We start from the raw sequence: 17,904 nt of genomic DNA, 5'->3' as shown, positions 1-17,904 counted from the left end.
GTATCACTGTGTTCCTTCCATCCCTGTCAGTTTACTTTGCGGCCTTTTTTAAGCAAGAAGAAGGAAGAACAGTTTGAAAAAGAGAAGATACTACATCTCCCCCGTTCCAAAACTGGCAGGTAAATTCAGAAACACGCATAGGTAATGCCCACACTTAAAAATCATGCAACTCTTGGGCTGGAAATATCCTTGTATAGCTCTTAATATTTAGCTTTTATTTTTTTTCTCCTGGGGCAAATTTTGCCATTCTCTCCGCCTTTTATTTGTCCCTAATCAAGCTCTACAGGGTAGTTTCTGAGGCTGTTTGGAAACTCATTAAAACCACTTCTACTTTGTACAGAGGCTCAGGATTACATCAATATTGCTTTCATAAACTTTGAAGTTAAATGCAAATACATACAAGATCTGAGAGAATAAATATTAGGATACAGGTTTTCCATGGAATCATGTTGTGTAATTGATTTTCCATTTGTTTTAAGCCTTGCTAATTATCTTCCTCTGCCTCTCTTCTAGATTGGGTAGTTTTGCTTAAAAACAGGTTGCACAATATTCTCCAGTTCCAGACTTTAAGTCTGTAACTATATGGTTAAGGAATGTGACTCCTACTGTTTGGAATGATCCTTGGAGAAGATAGTTTATTTAATGACTTTTGTATTATAAACTGTAGACATTCTTAGTTTTTAGAGGCAGGAAGATAGTTCGTAGTAAAGATGTGGCGAATCTGCAGGAAAAGAAGACTCTCAATATGGTCAGTTAGGTACGCTTTGATCACGCAGAAATTTGCAGTCTCCCGTAGTCAATGGAACTATTCACTGAGCTTGGTATTAAATACACATTCAAGGCTTAAATGTTGACTGTTTGAGAGCTTTATATCTGTACAAATTAAGCTTTCAAAGACGACTGGTATTTTCTTAAAATTTGTTTGTCTAGGGGGATGAACATCAGTTAGACTGTTCACAAGAAAAATCTCTAGCCTGCTCTGCAGCTCATGAAGCTATTGGTTTGATTGTAACAATAAAATATCAAAAATACTTCTTAAGTTAAGGCACACTCATACTTACAGGTCACTCTGTCTGGCTTGAAAAGATTGCTTGGGAAACGCAGACGAAGAAGGCATGTTAGGACAAAGCTTGCTGAAGCTTTAAGTGCTCTAGTGCCTGTGAGTTTTGCCTAGTAAGAATTCCTTTTACAATCCCTATAGAGAAACTGCCCGGACAAGCAGAGCTTAAAGTGCACTTCATTTACCCCGTGATCTCTCTTGGTTTTGGCCATTATCGTAATTGTCATCTTTCTCCATGAACCTGTTGGCATTCATGGTTCCTGGTTCCTTGCAAGTTAACCCATTTATCTTAGAGGGGGAGAGAATCTCTTGCAAAGGTGGTTTCTTTTTATGAGTTGTTCAGAAACTGCTACATCAGAAGGAATATTGCATTCTAGCGTAGGAAGTACCTGGTTTTAGCAGTAGCTAGAGAGATACTGTTAGTAACAGTTGCCATGAAAAAACCTCTTGCGACAGCTTTGCAGATTTAAGGTGAAATTGCAAAGCGATTAGAGAGAGATTCCTCAGCTGCATTGGAGCTTTAGTCATGGTGAGTTCTGCCTGTGTTCTGTATAATTATCTCTGTTTTTCTGCTTGTTGGAATGTGAGAAGTATTTGATTGTTTTTTTTTGTGTAATTGCTTTTAATGAAAACAGCTGAATCAGTTTGCTTTCTCATTGATATCAGGTTCACTATGGTATTGAGTAAATACATTCTTTAAATACAATGTTGCAAGCCACAGTAGACTGTATAGTATTGTAAATAGCAAGAAGTGATGCTTTTAAAAAAAATGAAACTTATTTCTCACCCTATTTTGTTTTATAAGCCTGTAATTTTTCTTTGTAGTGTGTAATGGTGATAACATTGCAGGCTTTTTCCCTATTCTGTCCTTTGCAGATTGACTTCATTGCTTATGTTGTACATTATCTTTGTTTATCAATGTAAATCAACAACCCTATTCCTGAACAACAGAGATAGCAACTGACAGAGCTTTTGAAGCCCAATTTGCAAACTGAGTAACAGCTTTGTATGGGAACATGGTAAAAAAGATAACCAGTGTGGGTTATCAGAGGGTCCTGCTCACCCCCCCACCCCTACTGATGAGATTATGGAAAAGGCCATGTAATAGTATTATATGCAATGCTCCAACTCAACTGCCAGGGCACTTGATGGAAGGCACATGTGTACACTAATAATTCGTATATGAAATCACAGTAAACAGCTGAAATACCAAAGCAACAGCACTTAAATATAAATGAGAATTATATTTCTTAATTTCAGTTTTCAAATGTTATGTAATTGTTTTTTCTAGGGATTAATATCTGCAGTTGTCTGCTTATCAAGTTTGCAGTCTACCTACATGGAAAGTTGACTTCTGAATGCCTTGAAAGGTGCAAATGTCTGAGCAAAATGAAATCTGTAGAATACAGACAGAAGTACCTACAGACAGAGCCCATGTCATGAATAATGTTGTTATCAGCGGCAAGCACCACTTACTGAGAGAGTAAGCCAATAGTGACACTGCATTTCATGAATAACACTGAATTTTTTTTAGACTGTGCTGGCTAGCAGAGTTGTTCACTTTTTCCATCTAATTACAAAAGCAAAAAGAAAGGTGGGAAAATACCTCGAAAGATGAGCAGCCAGCATATATTCATAGTTGCTGCGATTTGTGCTGGATGCAAATAGCTGAGTCATAGATGAACGAATTATTGAACAAGTGAAATAATTAAAAATAAGTGTCAACGGGTAAGCAAATGTGTGCTGTGCTTTTCCTAAAATCATGATAGTGTTATATTTTTAGTGTATTTTTAGTGTTCACCAACGCAGTCTCATATCAAAGTCAGTCTCTAGAGCAAAATAATACAGCTTCTCACATTTGTCTCTGTTGTTGCTTTTAATGAATGAGGTGTTTATCCATTCAAACTTGCGTTTCAAGTGATATGGAAAGAGTTTTGATTATCATCTGAAGTCTTAATTCCTTTCCTTTTTGTGAACATGAGGCAAGAGCGGATTTCTTGTAATTTCTGTTTGGCTTTCTCCCATCCATTTATAAAACGTCTGCATCCTAGGTATTTCAAGTCAGTAAATCTCAGCTAGTTTTAACTTTGAATTTGCTCTTTGGTTCAAGGTTTCTTCTTTGTCACTGTTCTCCCATGAGCTCTCATAGTGATTTCAGGTGTAATGGTTCTGCAGGGAATATCAAACGTATGTTAACTATATGCATATTCACTGGGATGTGGGCAGTAAGATGTTTGTCCTGACTACACAATCAGCATAAGAGCACAGAAAATTATTTCCAGTGGATAGTTAAAAGTCTGGGCAGCTCTTGTATTCTTCCAGGATTAATCAGCATGGGAGTTGTTTCGTGAGTGCATCTGCACTCAGCATCGGGCTGTACCTCTAGCAGTTCTCTCTGAACGTGTTCTGTGCTTGGCAGTGGTTTTATGATTAGTTTAGAAGCAAAAGATGTCACATCACAAAAAAGAAACTGTGCTCATTAGTTTGAGATATTAACTAAACCTTGACTCATACTCAGAGATCTTAAAAAATGCAAGGAGAGTGGTGGTGAATACCTGCACAAGGCACCTTGCCCAGGCTGACAAGGAGCACGCTCTGTGCGTCACATAAACACATTGCTTTAGTATCCTTGGGTGTACACGAGTGTCGTTCCAGAACACGAGAAATATTTTGAGAGCAAAAAGGATGAGATTCTTGAAATTAATCAAGAAAAGTACTTGAAATGCCAGAAATTTAGCCTTTAATATAAAGAAAAACATATTGAAATAAATGACCCTCCTCCTTTTTTTTTTTTCCATGAGAAAGAAAAATGAAGACTTCTCATAACAAATATGGTTTTATTTTTAAATGGTGCTTTGCTACTTGGTGCAACCCTAAAGGGTCTACAGTTTTTTACTATGTCTACTAGAACCTGTGATAAATGCTTCTTTTCAGATAAGCTGCATGCAGTGTGAAAATAGAGCAAACATAATCTCTGCCACTTTAGGACATGTTGAAATAACTGTGTCTTTTTGAAAGGCCTTTTTTTTTTTTTTTTTTTTGCATATTTTTCAGATGAGCATTTCTCTAGAGTTTTGTGCTCTTTAGTACATAAAGTTTATGCTTTTAGTTCTTAGCATTACTTCGATCTATTTTTATTTTGGTTTTAATAGAATAGTTGTTGCTTGTAGCCCTGTAAAAGTTGAGATGATTTTTCTGTCTTCTAGCTCTGTGAGACCCACAGACCCCCTCAGTTCACATGCGAGACTTGAAAATGCAGTCTCCTGAGTAGGAAACGTTCTCTTTAGTACTTTCATATTTCAAAATCATTGGAATGTGCTGTCTAAAATTATAACTGAAAAAAAAATACTGGCACAAATAGTGAAAGTTAGTTTTTTGGAACTTTTGTTCAAATTACTCATTTTTCTCTGGAATATCTCTTCCTTGGCTTCATAGGTACAGGCTAGTCAGCAAAGCAAAATTTGGTCTAAACAGCCTAGTTTGGAATCTGACCAAAAAAAAAAAGAAAAAGGAAACGAAGAAAAAAATGTCTTGGAAAAGAGGATGTGCCTTCTTTGGAAAACAATGTCCTTGAACTGGGAAAAAAAAAATTAGGAATTGTGGCTGACTTTGGGGTTTTTTTTTGGACTAGGGCTCTGCAGATTTGTTAGTTCTAGCACTTGATGCCCCAACTTCTGCAATTTCGTCTCATACATGTACTTGAATATTTATATTTTTATAGACAACCGTTCTGAGCAAGTACATTTTAATATTTGTGAAAGTTAAGGTATAGAATTCCCCTTGGTAATTGAAGAGTACTCTCTGGTTGTAAATATCTTTAGTTGATCATGGATTGGGAAGATTTTGAATGGACGTGGTCATTCTGCGTGACATTGTTCTGAAATCCTGAGGTTAAGGAAATGTTTGTTTCCCCAAATCAACTTTTTGGTGTAACTGGGAAGAAAATATAGTCTACAAACTTTGATTGAAAGAGGAGACATCTCTTTTCTACTGACAAAATAACTGTATCTTGAGCTTAGATTTCTTAGGTTGGGGTTAGGTTTAGCTCGGTTGGTTAGAGCGTGGCACTCATAATGCCAAGGTTGTGGGTTCAATCCCCGTAGCGGCCACTCATTTGAGGGTTGGACTAGGTGATCTCCAGAGGTCCCTTCCAACCTTACCAATTTCTATGATACTCTGTGAAGCAGCTTTGGGTGTTCTCTGAGTATGTATATCTCGCAGAAAGATTTTTGTTGATTGTTGTTATTGTTTTAGGGAGTAGTGTTAAATCTCCAGTCATGCTAGTATTTCAGGATGATTGCATTTCTACCTGCAGAGTAGTACAGGAGAAGGCAACAGTGATTTAAAATTGCTCATAACAGCATGTCACGTTTCAGTGTCTGGTGAAGGTGAACAGGGTGCCTGTATCTCTGTCCAGAAATTTGGTCTGACTTGGGTTTATCTAAAAATGTTTGCCTATGAAGTGGTGGTTGAAGAAACGTTTTATGAGCATCTCAGTTGTCCATGCAGACCAGAAGCAAATAAATGGGGGGGGGGGGGGGAGAGGGCAAGAGAAGTCATTTCTAGTCTAGTCATGCTAGCAGAAATCAACCATTCACTGATTTAACAAAGCAGAGATCTAAAAGGTTGCTAAAGTCAATTCTTCCAGAGTTGAAAAGAGGACTCAAGACACTCTCATGGTCATTCATAGATACTTTGCTGCACAGCATTTTGAAAACAGTGAATTACACTAAATATTTTTGGTTGCCATAATACAGTATGGGTATTGACCCCAGCTGTTAGGCTGATACTGCTTCTGTTGTGAGAGGTTTACATCTTTAGATTATATGGTAAAGACTTATGTTTTCATGTCAAAAAGAGTTTCTAGGAGCATATCCTGGCATGTATTTGCTGTTTGCAACTCTGTTGTGTTGTTACCTTTCTAGTGTAACTTACTGTCAAACCACAGCTTGGATCGGGTGATGTGGTCTGTTCAGAGTAACACTAGGCTTCACCAGCTGAGTATTTCTGTGTGTGAGCTAGAAGAGCTACACTGCGTATCTGAAGTCTGCAGTCAAATCTGCTGATTACATATTTTTTGATGTCTGAATATTTAACGTTAGCCTGTGATTTGAGGTTAATCTTTGGAGTTAATTTCTGTGTTGTTCAATGACAGGAATAATTTGGATAATTTTTCATACCAGAACTGTTCACTTTAATATAAAGAACAGCACTTAGAGTCCTGGAGATTTGTTTGGAGTATGGCAGATACTGCCTTTAAACTCCAAGTTGAAGATTCAGTAATATTTTTTCTCATAAATAAGGAAGCCTCCTTTTCAGAATTTTCATTTCTGACCCTAAGATCGCTTTTCCAGTAGTTGTGGTAGACGAGATCAGACAGGCTGACTACAAAACTGTAAAATGCAGGTAAGTGTTCTGGTACTGTCAGATATGTCAAACTTCATTTGCTTTGCAGTTTTTGTATGCACACCACAAATTGTCAATCTTGTCTTGCAGCAAAAATTGAGGTTCTTTCTGCATGGACATCCAAAAGCAGTCTAATCTGTCTAAGATTTAATGCAGAGATTTCTTTGTTAATCTGCATTGAAGACTTTGGAGTAATGGCTGGATTTTTAGCAGGCTAATACAGATTTTGTTTGGTTTAAAATATGTAGAGTAATACTGCTGTAATTAGGGCTTTGTGGTAATTTTGGCATGTCTTGAATTTTTTGTGCAGTAGTCTTATACTGCGAGAACACAATGCATTTTGAGGGAGGGGAAGTCAGAACAATGTGCTAATTTGCTTATGTAGGCTAATATGATTCACTCTAGAATAAACTCTCTGAAAGTCTTTTCCAAAAGACTGGCTGGGACCCAGGGCTCCCTAATCAATTCCCAGTGTACTGCAGGCTCGAAGTCGTGCTCCAGTAGACAGATCCCTCGCAATTCTTCGTGTTTTGGGGTCAGCAGTTTACAAACACTACCAAACCAATAACCTGTGAAATCGGTTATTAAATTTTCCTGTGGATGCCTTTGACAGTTTCGTTGTTGGTGGAGTAGAAATGCTGTCGGACCTTGGTACTAGATGATAAAAATTCCCAAACTTAAAATATACAGAAGAGAAAATGTTGGTTAAAATATTGCTGAAGTTCCCCTGTTCTTGCAAAGAGGAAGATACTTTGTTAATCTTTAACTTTTTTGTTATGCTGAGATTTTTCTGAGGATAAGTTGAGAGATCCTAAACAATAGTGGTTTGGTATCTTTGCCTGTGTTGAAAATGGAAGCTACTATATAAAATAGTCTGGCAAGTTGCATGATAGATCTTATTTACTGATTCAGAAATATTTACTACTTTTATTCTGTGAATCTTTGAGACAGAATAATTTAAATACAGTAGCACTTTCTAGTGAGAAGTCAGTGATTTTAAAGATATATCCAGTAAAGGAGTAGTGTAATCAAGGGAAAAATAACTCTAGGCACCAGTACAGGCTGGGGGCTGACCTGCTGGAGAGCAGCTCTGCGGAGAAGGACCTGGGAGTGCTGGTGGATGACAGATTGACCATGAGCCAGCGATGTGCCCCTGTGGCCAAGAAAGCCAATGGTCTCCTCGGGTGCATTGGGAAGAGTGTTGCCAGCAGGTCGAGGGAAGTGATCCTGCCCCTCTACTCAGCCCTGGTGAGGCCTCATCTCGAGTACTGCGTCCAGTTCTGGGCTCCCCAGTACAAGAGAGACACGGAGCTACTGGAGAGAGTCCAGCGTAGAGCTACGAGGATGATCAGAGGGACTGGAACATCTCTGTTATGAAGAAAGGCTGCGAGAGCTGAGACTGTTCAGCCTGGAGAGAAGACTGAGGGGGGATCTCATCAATGTGTACAAATATCTGAAGGGACGGTGTCAAGAGGATGGGGCTGGACGCTTTTTAATGGTGCCAGGCAACAGGCACAAAGAAACACAGGAAGTTTCACCTGAATATAAGGAAAAACATCTTTACTGTGAGAGTGACAGAGCATGGGAACAGGTTGCCCAGAGAGGCTGCGGAGTCTCCTTCTCTAAAAATACTCAAAACCCACCTGGACGTGAGCCTACGCAACGTGCTCTAGGTGATCCTGCTTGAGCAGGGAGGTTGCACTAGATCTCCAGAGCTCCCTTCCAGCCTCAGCTGTTTTGTGATTGCAATCCGTGTCCCATGACTTGTTGCTAGACTCTCCTGTCTGATGTGAAAATGTTTATCTAAAGGTATACTGGAGTAAGTATCTTCTTCACATGCAGTTCTCTACCTACATTAATGAAATGTTTTCTGTTATTGCTTCAAACTTCTGTGGTAAGTATGACAAGTTTTGTTTCTTTTATATATATATGTAATTGTTTCTGGAAGAGTTTCTTGTATAGTGGCACTAGCGTCCATCAGTATGGCAGTGTACTAGGATATCCCTGTGGCAGGTTCCTATCTCTAATTTATCTACTAGCTCTTGTCCATATCTTTTTCTTTCAGTATAGCATGGCATGTTCTCTGCAAAATGCCTAGTAGAGATTTGCATCATCTTAAAGACAATAAAAACCCAAACTCAATTAAAAAGGGGGGGTTTCCTTGTATCAAATGCAATTCTTGTCCTTGGCATGGATCTCCCATTTTCTGCTTTTATGGTGTGTTCTGTGTTTTTTTGGTGTAGGTGATAATTTGTTGTGTTGTGGAAATCATAGTCTTGCCTTTGTGTACTTGAAAATTGATGGAACGAGTTTTAAAACTGATAGTATTGTCTTTTCTGTAATGAAAAATCAACTGGGAGAAATTGCCCAATGCTTTCAGGTCTAGGAAGGCATGTAGGTAACCTCCTCGAAAAACCAAACTGTACGTAAGAACGAGAGCAGCTGCCAGAAATGTCACACCAGTCCAGGAACTGGTCATATGAGGAGCACTCGCCTTACAAAGCCTGGTCTATGCGATTCCAACGCTGTGCTTGGGCTGAAGCTCATGGGGCTCAGGGGTGCCTTCTCTGGTTGTTAGCTGTGTGTGAGTTTAATCTTTGAGGTGCTTAAAAGCCTTTTAAAGATGTTACTCAAATGGTAGAAGGAAATGGAAAAAGTGGGAAAATGGACTTACTGAATGAATTTTCAGCAGCTGTTTGCCAAATCACATTTTGTGATTCATTTTTATTTCAAATACTGTAGTAGCTGCTGAAGTTGGCAAATTCTGATCCCATTTGGAAGGAGGTGATTTCATTACATCTTTGCAGAGGAGCGTCACTTGATTTTCCTGTTGCCACATGTTTCCTTTTGCAGTGAACAGCAAAAGGAAAAAAACTGTGTAGATAAAGCTGTTTTCAGTGATCTTACAGAAGAGTGGGTTTAGTTCACACTTAGAATGTGGTTTCTTGTCTTCACTCACACCATTTGCATACTTGAAAAATAGTTTGGTTTAACTTTCTTCTCCAGGAATGTGTCCTCCCTTAGCTAGAGCTGGTTGGGGTATTCTTTCCTTGATTATTTGCAAGTAGATACAGGCAAGGAGTGATCAAACTCGGTCACCAAGTAATTGGCCAGATATGAGAAAAGAAAGCTGATTAGAATCATCAGCAAAATAGGCTGCTCATGAAATCCTACATATGCTAAAATAGCTATGAGTAAAGCCTAAATTTTAGGAAGATAACATGGCCAAACAGCAAGAAACCTGGGAGCCAAGAAATATCTGGGTTTTCTTCCTGCCTTTGTCATGCCTCTTGTAGCCTTGGAAACTGAGAGACAGAAGAGATTAAAGAGGTTTTTTGTTCATGAAATGAAGATAACATACAATATACAGCTTATTTTAGAGTTTCATTTAGTGTGCTGCAGAGCTCTGAAAATGAAGGGTTTTTACTATTGTTATCATCATATAGGCTATGTGATGTGACTTGTTTATTTAGGACTCAAAAATGAAGCCTGTGTTTAGTCGTGTTACTGTGCCTGGCTGTTAGGCTGATGCTTTGTTTTAATCTGTCAGACTCTTTGGGCTACTGCTCCATCCCTTCTGCTGCCAGGGGCTGCTGGGTGTTTTAGTCAAAAAAAGACAAGTCGTGAGCTTCAGGGAGAATGTTGAATATTTACAGTATACAAGCACACTGAGGAGTGGAAGAGTACATGGGTGGTGGTTTGGCTGTATGCTTTCAAAGCAAAGTTTTATTTTTCTCCTTTCTCGTAGAAATCAAGAATTCAGGATTATGGGATCAAAACATCAGTTTGTTCTTGGGCAATTGATTAACTTGCACTTATTTTTAAATCTGAAGGTGACACTTTTAGGTTTAGTAAAAATTTACACTTACGGAGTTTTTTTTTGATGTACTGTCTCAATGTTATTGTGCTGTTTATGTCAATGCAGCATGTTTGTAAGCAGTGCAGGCACTTGCAGAAATTTTAAGATTATGGAGACATTTAATGGCCAAGGGCTGTGGACATTGTGTGTGTGTATATATATGTATGTATATATATATATATATATATATATATATATATATATATGAATCCTCATCATGAAATATATACAGCTCAATAAATGTTAGGAGTTATATTTTCACTTTTTTTGGTGAGTACTTAACAGCTTTTAGTTTATTGGGTTAAAAAACGTTAGCATGTTCATATTCTAAGAAGGAGAACAATGTATCTTGCTCCAAGAAAGTAAGAGAGTACTATACGTTTAAGGAAGGAAGTAGATGAAGTGAAGTAAAATGTTTGAAAGTCATAGTAGGGAATTTTAGAAAGGCTGTGTAAGATTTTTAGGCTGAGAGGAATAGTTCTTAAGTATGCAAAGGGAATTAGTAAGAATTAAAATACGGCCAAAGACAATTTGATTGCGGATAAAGTTGAATAGTAAGTCATGCAACAGGATGCATTCGGGTTGGTTCAGATTATGAATCCAAAGCCTCCACAAAATATATTCCTTCCAGAACAGAGAAGCATCCAGGCACGTTGGACTTGGACACATACGTCTTGTAGGGGTTTTTTTTCTTATTAAAAAAAAAAAAAAAAGGGCAACCATTTACAGCAATTTCCAACTTTCCAAAACATGAAAGAAAAATAATTAGCAGTAGATTTTAACCAAAGGAGTTGGTTAAAAACTCCTTGCTCTTTGTAGCAGGAGCTACACATCTTGCTCTTTGTAGATGTGTTAATGATGAGAATCATTTTAGAAGTCAACTTTCAAGGACAGAGGGACCAACTCAGTTACAAGATGTGTAAAATGGAAATTAGATGCTGTGACAGGAAATCAATTGTTTTGAAGATGAGAGGCTAGGATAAATTAAGAAGTGTCAGGTACCATCTTAGAAATGCTGGAAACTGATATCGTTGACAATTACTTTGAAAAAGAAGTTCACTTACAGAAAATATAGGCAATTGCAGATACTATATAGTTCTGTGCTCCTGATTTGTGTAAGTTGCACATAGATCTTAGATAATGTTGACTCCCTATTTTATATCTGAAAAATTCCATAAAATTAGCTATTTAAAATATCTTTGAATGCTTCTACATGTCCTGAGATCTAGTTGCAACATTGTAGATGGTTTCCTTTTTTCCTTAAGTGCTCTAAAATCCACAAACTCATTCTGTCTCAGATTGCTGTCTCTTATGGGAACAAGGGGATAGGTTTAGTGGGTGAATTACAAAGTAATTTGATCAAGGATTGAGAAAATACGATCTTTCCTCCCTTTTCTTCCCTTGTAATGTCAACCCTGTGGTTTTTAAAAAATAATAATTTGCATGTACACTCCGAAGTTCCAACTTTGGCTCCAACTTGTCCTAAGCTGTCACCACTTTATTGAGGTTGATCTGATACCAGTTACTCTGACAACTCTTGTTCCTCTAAGAAACTGATTTCCAAATTATTTATTACAAAAGTTTGATCAAAAGATGTAGCTTGAACCAATTAGATGACTAACTTCCTGAGATCAAAGTAAAAATGGGATGGGGTGAAGCTGAGAGCCTGAAGCACCTGTGTGTTCCTGAAATCTTTCTTGTGGATGACTTACTCCTGCTGACCATCATATCTGTCTTTCTGTCTGTCTTTCTCTCTCTTCCTCCTCCCATTAGTATTTCTAAAAACGAGGCTTTTTACTATCTAAAAATAAGATTTGGTCAACAATGACTTTTCTTCGCAGAATACTAAATGTGTTTAGATTTTATTTTTGCTTCACATATTTATGAAGGAAGTTGTTATACCTGCCAGCCACCTTCTCTCAGCTCAGTTCTGCTCTCTGTGGGTGTAGCCTCATGTGTTCTTTTTAAGTTGGGGTGGAGGACATTAAGGAAATACTGTTACTTAGCTGTCAGTTCCCATCCCTCAACTGGTGGTTCCTGCCCCTGCAGCTGGGATACAGAACTGAGCTGCAGTATCTCTTAATTGACTTCAATTTGGAGTAAAACAGTTTAGTTCGTTATGTTACTGCTAGGGGTTTGAACATCTTAAACTTTAAGCTAATTTGCTTTGCTTTGCACTGGAGCGAACTTGCATAGTCAATCGCTGTATTCTCACCGAGGGACAGTAGCTTTATAAATCGCTCCCTCTAACTGGCGAGACAAGTTTTTACTTCTTGACTGATACCTTCAGCCCACTTTTGATAGATGTGTTTTTCCATTCTTTCAGCTGACTGGTAGTGCGAGAATACGATATGTGGATGCAACAGGCAAATCCATCAGCACACTTCCTTGTTTAAAGGAAAAGGTGTTGAACTGAGTGAAGAGCCGTTGAGCTTAAGAGCTGGACTGAGTGAAGCAAGCTTTGCCTTCCGTGTTTGACAGCCTGTACTGCACGAACCAACCGAGTTACCAGGTGTTACTGCCTCTTATATTAAGGTGTCCCAAGGGATGTCTCCTTTTGGCTGCACTGTAAGCACTGACAGCAGCGTATGTGGAATTCATACATGTTCCCACAGCAAAACCGGGCTGTCATGCGTTTCTGTCTGCCCAGACAACTTAATAGCACTCACGTATGGTGTGTCTTAGATTCACCTCTGATTGCATCAGAGAGAACTGTAGCATCCTTGTTTCTTTGCTGAGTGCTGATGACAGCAGTGGCACACAGATGGTTGCAAGACTGTAATTGGAAAAAAACGCAGCATAACCTACTGAATGTCACATTCGATCATTTTCTGGATTTGTTTGCGTGGAAACTGTAACAGATGCCACGTTTGGGCTGTACTAGATGTGGTACAGTCCCTAGTTTAGTATCTGCAATATATACCCAATGGCTTTTGTGAGCTTCAGGAAGCTTTATAGAGAAGATAAACTCAGACTCTTCTCAGAGGTGCACAGTGAGAGGACGAGAAGTAATGAATACAAGTTGTAAGCGAGGCAGAAATTCATATTACATATAATGGAAAGCTTCTTCACCATGAGTATGGTCAGATGTTAGAATGGGGGCCCTGGAAAGTAGTAGAGCCTCAGTTCTTGCAGATGTTCAAAACTTGACTGGATGAGGCCAGGCCTTAAGTAACCTGCTTTGAGGGTGGGTATTTGTACCAGATGACCAGATGACTAATAATGTGTATTAGTCCTTTCCATCTAAAGAACCCTTGGAAAGGACTAATACACATTAAAACCTGTTTTTCATGCCTATTGGTTAGACTAAAGGCACTACCTGTCTATAAACCTTGCTGTGATCATCTTTAATATATTCAGAAGCCAGTGGTTAAATACTGTTGGTGGCGAAGTCAAATATGTAAACGCAAAATCAATTTCAAATTTGTTACTTATCCCTTAAATTGAATGCTTGGATGTATATTGAGAGTTGGTAGACAAGTTACTGCTCTCCTTTATTTTGTCCATTGCTTTATATGTTTTAATTCCATCTTTTTGTTGAGCTTTTTCTGCAGGAGATCTTTTCCTGTTTCTTTAATATTTGTGATTACAACTTAATACTATTTTGGACAGTTTGTTAACAGCTTCAAATACTTTAATAATTTTGTCATAATAAAACTGATCAGATTACCAAGTGTGTATATAGTGCATAAACGAAGTTTTGCTCAATTCTGAAGAGATCTCCTCAAAATCTGAAAAAGAGGAGTGTGTGTTTGGAATGTGAAGGTCTGACTGGTAGGGTCAGTTATCCCAGTTGCATGGTTTTAGTTACTCTCAAGTCCTCAGGTTGAGTAATTTCCTAATAAAATGAGAGTTCTTTGTGTCGTATTAATCATAACTAAGAGTAAGTTTAGAAAATGAAATTTACTGGCATTAGCTTGCTGTGAATAGCTTCAGTTGCTAGAGCAGTTTGCTCAAACACACTTTTGAAGTTGAATTGATGTGGTTTATGATGGAAAGCCAGGTAAAATTCAGGCTAGTTTCTGCATCACACCTCACTGATTAGTGGGGATGTGCACTCTAAGAGAACACTGATCATTCTCTCAAAGCAAAACCCACAAAGTTGCGCAGGAGGAAATACGAAGATAATAGACTAGAGAGAGGGCAGAACCATGCAGTGGTCTGATGTGGAGATGACAGCCTCCCGGTTAGCTCTCTAGGGTTGGTTTGCTTGCAGTTGACATTTTCTGATCTCTCAGAGCAAATGGTCTTGTCGCGGGTGACTGCTGTATGTATAGAGAAGTGGTTCTTGCTCTTCCTGTGAATCGAGGAGGATCTTGTAGGGAAAAAAACAGTCATTAAGTGTTGTCTTTGAAAGGGTGGACAGTGGTGTTTTGTTACGGCTGCAAGCTGTGTCTGATTTGGGCAGCTGGTGGAATAAATGAGGCCGCTTCTTAATCAGAAGAAAATACTAAGCTAAGTCTTAATAAAATCCTAGAGAAAACAGGGAAATTTGTAGCAGTCACAGATAGCACTCGCAGTTAACTTGTTCAGCACTTTAATTAGACGTGTTTCTATTTCATACTTGTTAGATTGTAAACAGATTCTCCTGTATGTGTGAAAGTTGGTAGAAGATGATGAATTTAGCCTCGTGGAAGGAGAGTGGGTGAGACTCCGGGGAGGGGCACTCCATGGCTGCCTTCTAATGCTGTTAGTTTTCAGAAGAATTACTGTATAATAATACATTAACATTATTTGAATGAGACTTCTTAAGAGATTTTTTTCTTAATCAGTGAGTTTCTATCTCTGCCTGTTTCATTGCATGGTCCAAGCGTGGGCGTTCACGGAGGGCGTAGGAGATCGTTAGCCGACTCAGCAGTTCCACTGGGCCCTGCTGTAGAAAACCTGCTGCTTCTGAAGACTTTTTAAATTGCCCATGGCTTAGGTGATTTGGGATTCCAGTGTGAAAGCACTATCAATACCTTAGCTGTCTTGAAAGTGAGACAGGCTAGTTTATTCCTACGGCTTGCACGTTGGAGAACCACTGTATGACACGTTCTGCAAATTTAACTTGTGACTTCACCAACAGCTATTTGAGCCTGACTGTCCTTCAGCGGCTTGTGCAAAGGCGAACACAGCAGCTCTCCACCCGGCCAGCAGCAGTGGGCCTCTGCTCCAGGGCATGGTAGGAGAGATAAGATTCATAGGTGGCACAGTGCAAGCTCATTAAATGCTGTTTAAATGTCTTTAAAATTATCGGCATTATTCCGGTGACTATGTATAAATGTATTGGTGGGAAAATCCTGTTAGAGTTGCAGGCTTCCCCACGTTCTCACGTTGCGTTCTGGGCAGCTCCAGCTCCCAGAAACGTTTGCTGATAAGAACTCTGCAGTGTTTCCTGATCTGCTCTGCAGCAGTAAGTTTGAAATTTTGTTTCAGTCTTCTAGGTTTTTACAAAAAGAAGGCTGTTTTATCAAAAGCATGTAGAAAGATGCTCACTTTCTGAAAAGACTAATACAGAGTGTGAAACTGCTAAAAGCCCTCAGTGTGTGACAGAATTTAAAACAACTTGCGATTTGTTAGCAAAGGAAGAGATATCGCCTTATATTCTAATGGTTTCCCAGCAATAGTGAAGCTGTGCGTGCTGTAGCCCTAGTTAAATGCAGATTGTAATGTTTCAAATACAGTAATATTGTGGACAGCTACGCTTTTATGTTCCAAAACCCTTAATCAAGGAACGGAAGGGCCTAAGGATCATTTCATTTAACAATAACTTACAGTGATAACTGATCACTCTCTGTGAAGATAAAATAGCTGGGTAGATGTAGAGGGGAAAATTAAGTTCCTCATAAAAATATTTGTAGATAAGTCTGCTAAATCAGGGGGGAAAAAGTATAGTTCTAAAGAGTCTTTTTTCCTAATAAGGAAATTTTAAAGGGATTTGAATTAAGGAAAGGTATCACTTAATAATATAAAGTGTAATTAAGTGTTTATGATATTGTAAAATCACACATTCAGTATGCCTGTCCAAGGGGCTAGTATATACATATACATATATATATATATATATACACATACATATATATATATATATATATACACACACACACACACATATATATATATATTTATATTTTTTTTGTCTTCCTTTTGCATATTCCCATTCTGAGAGTGGGGGACAGGGGTAGATCAATGAGTCTCACACTTGTCCTAAGCCTTTGCTTCCCCTCACTCTTCCTCATGTGCAGTCAGTTTTCCCTGGAGCTTGTGAGTCATTCAGGTGGGGATAATGCTCCTTTACTGTCTGAACCTGTGCTGACCAGAACTCTCACCACCTGGTATATTTTATATATTTTCGTGTGGAAGGTGCCTGTAACATGGTCATTTGTAGTCTACCAGGGCACTTTGGAATCCCTTTTATCCAAAGGAGAAGACATTGCAACAATCATTTTGAAAAATACAGAATGTGAAAAAAACATCTTCCCTGGAAGGGTTGTGTAGGAGTTTAATACTTTCTCAGCTTGATGGCTTTCACAGGGAGAGATCTAAAAGATGCATATCCAAGGGAACAGGAGCTGTGCTTTGATTCACGCAGTAACGTGTCGCTGTAAGCCGCCTGCATAGCGGCGTTTGCGTTTGGAACAGCGCCCTTCACAGGTTCTGGACAGCCCCGGTCCACTAATATCCTGTGATACTGTGATAGTTTTCACTTGAGAATGAAAACTCCTTCTGAAGCAGAAAGACAAGAGCTTTACCCTGCATTTGGAAGAAACAAATTGTATTAAGAGTTATAAACAGATTAACAGGAGCTTGGGCATATTATAGCTGAAGAATCCTACAGTTATAGTAAAACTGGACGTTGTGAGATTGCAGTACAACTTTTTTAATTCCTCAGTGCTGAGCTCCTACTAGTGGACATAAAACAAGGAGGAGACGAATTGTTTTTATGACACAGGACTGTTGCCAATGAGATTCTTGGTTGCCATCAAAAAACTAATTTCGCTTAATGGCTATGATAAGTTACGAGTTCAGACATACTAAAATGTTGCTTTAAATTATTATGCTATCAAGTCTTGTGCACGTCTCATCTTTTATCTCAGATAGCTGTTTTGCTATCCAAAGTGTCAGAAGCAAGAAAACTGGGCTCTCAAGGTTATAGCTGTTCGTGCTTGGATAATGTAATTCAGAAGAGCCTAAACACAACAAATCAAAATATGTGAAATGATGCCTGGCTTCATGCTGCTGTAATTTTGCGAAAGTACATATAGATTTCCATTCTTCCATTTCAAAGAGCCCCTGAGGTATGTCAGGTATTTATAGTTACTGGACGTCTCACTCGCACATGCTGGAGCCAGTGACTCACACCTTCTCCAAACAATTGAAGTGCTTCCTGAACAGCGGCAGAAACGCTCCTTCCTCTGCTCAAGTACTGATTCACGGTGCTGATTCACATTTGTTGTCATGTGGCAAGAACCATTTGGCATGTTTACTCCTAGGTCTTAATTACCCTGCAGCAGTATTTTTCTCTTTATAGATCTTATTTCCTTTCCTCTCAGCTGTTGCATGAAAAAGCACCTAAATTAATCGAAAAGTAATAGCC

General features: G+C 38.7%; 1 protein-coding gene and 1 non-coding gene across 5 annotated transcripts in view; both read left to right on the top strand.

The window, feature by feature from the left end:
* The window catches only part of PEAK1 (pseudopodium enriched atypical kinase 1), a 124,104-nt gene that overhangs the window by 5,004 nt on the left and 101,196 nt on the right, over positions 1–17,904 (top strand). The gene's annotated exons all lie outside the window — the stretch shown is intronic.
* On the top strand, positions 5,094–5,169 carry TRNAM-CAU (transfer RNA methionine (anticodon CAU)). Its single transcript has one exon. It is a non-coding gene; the product is annotated as a tRNA-Met (tRNA).

This window comes from Rhea pennata, chromosome 10 (genome assembly GCF_028389875.1).
Source record: "Rhea pennata isolate bPtePen1 chromosome 10, bPtePen1.pri, whole genome shotgun sequence".
NCBI classification, from domain to species: domain Eukaryota; kingdom Metazoa; phylum Chordata; class Aves; order Rheiformes; family Rheidae; genus Rhea; species Rhea pennata.
The sequence above is the reverse complement of the archived record's forward strand: the minus strand, read 5'-3'. Positions and strand labels throughout refer to the sequence as shown.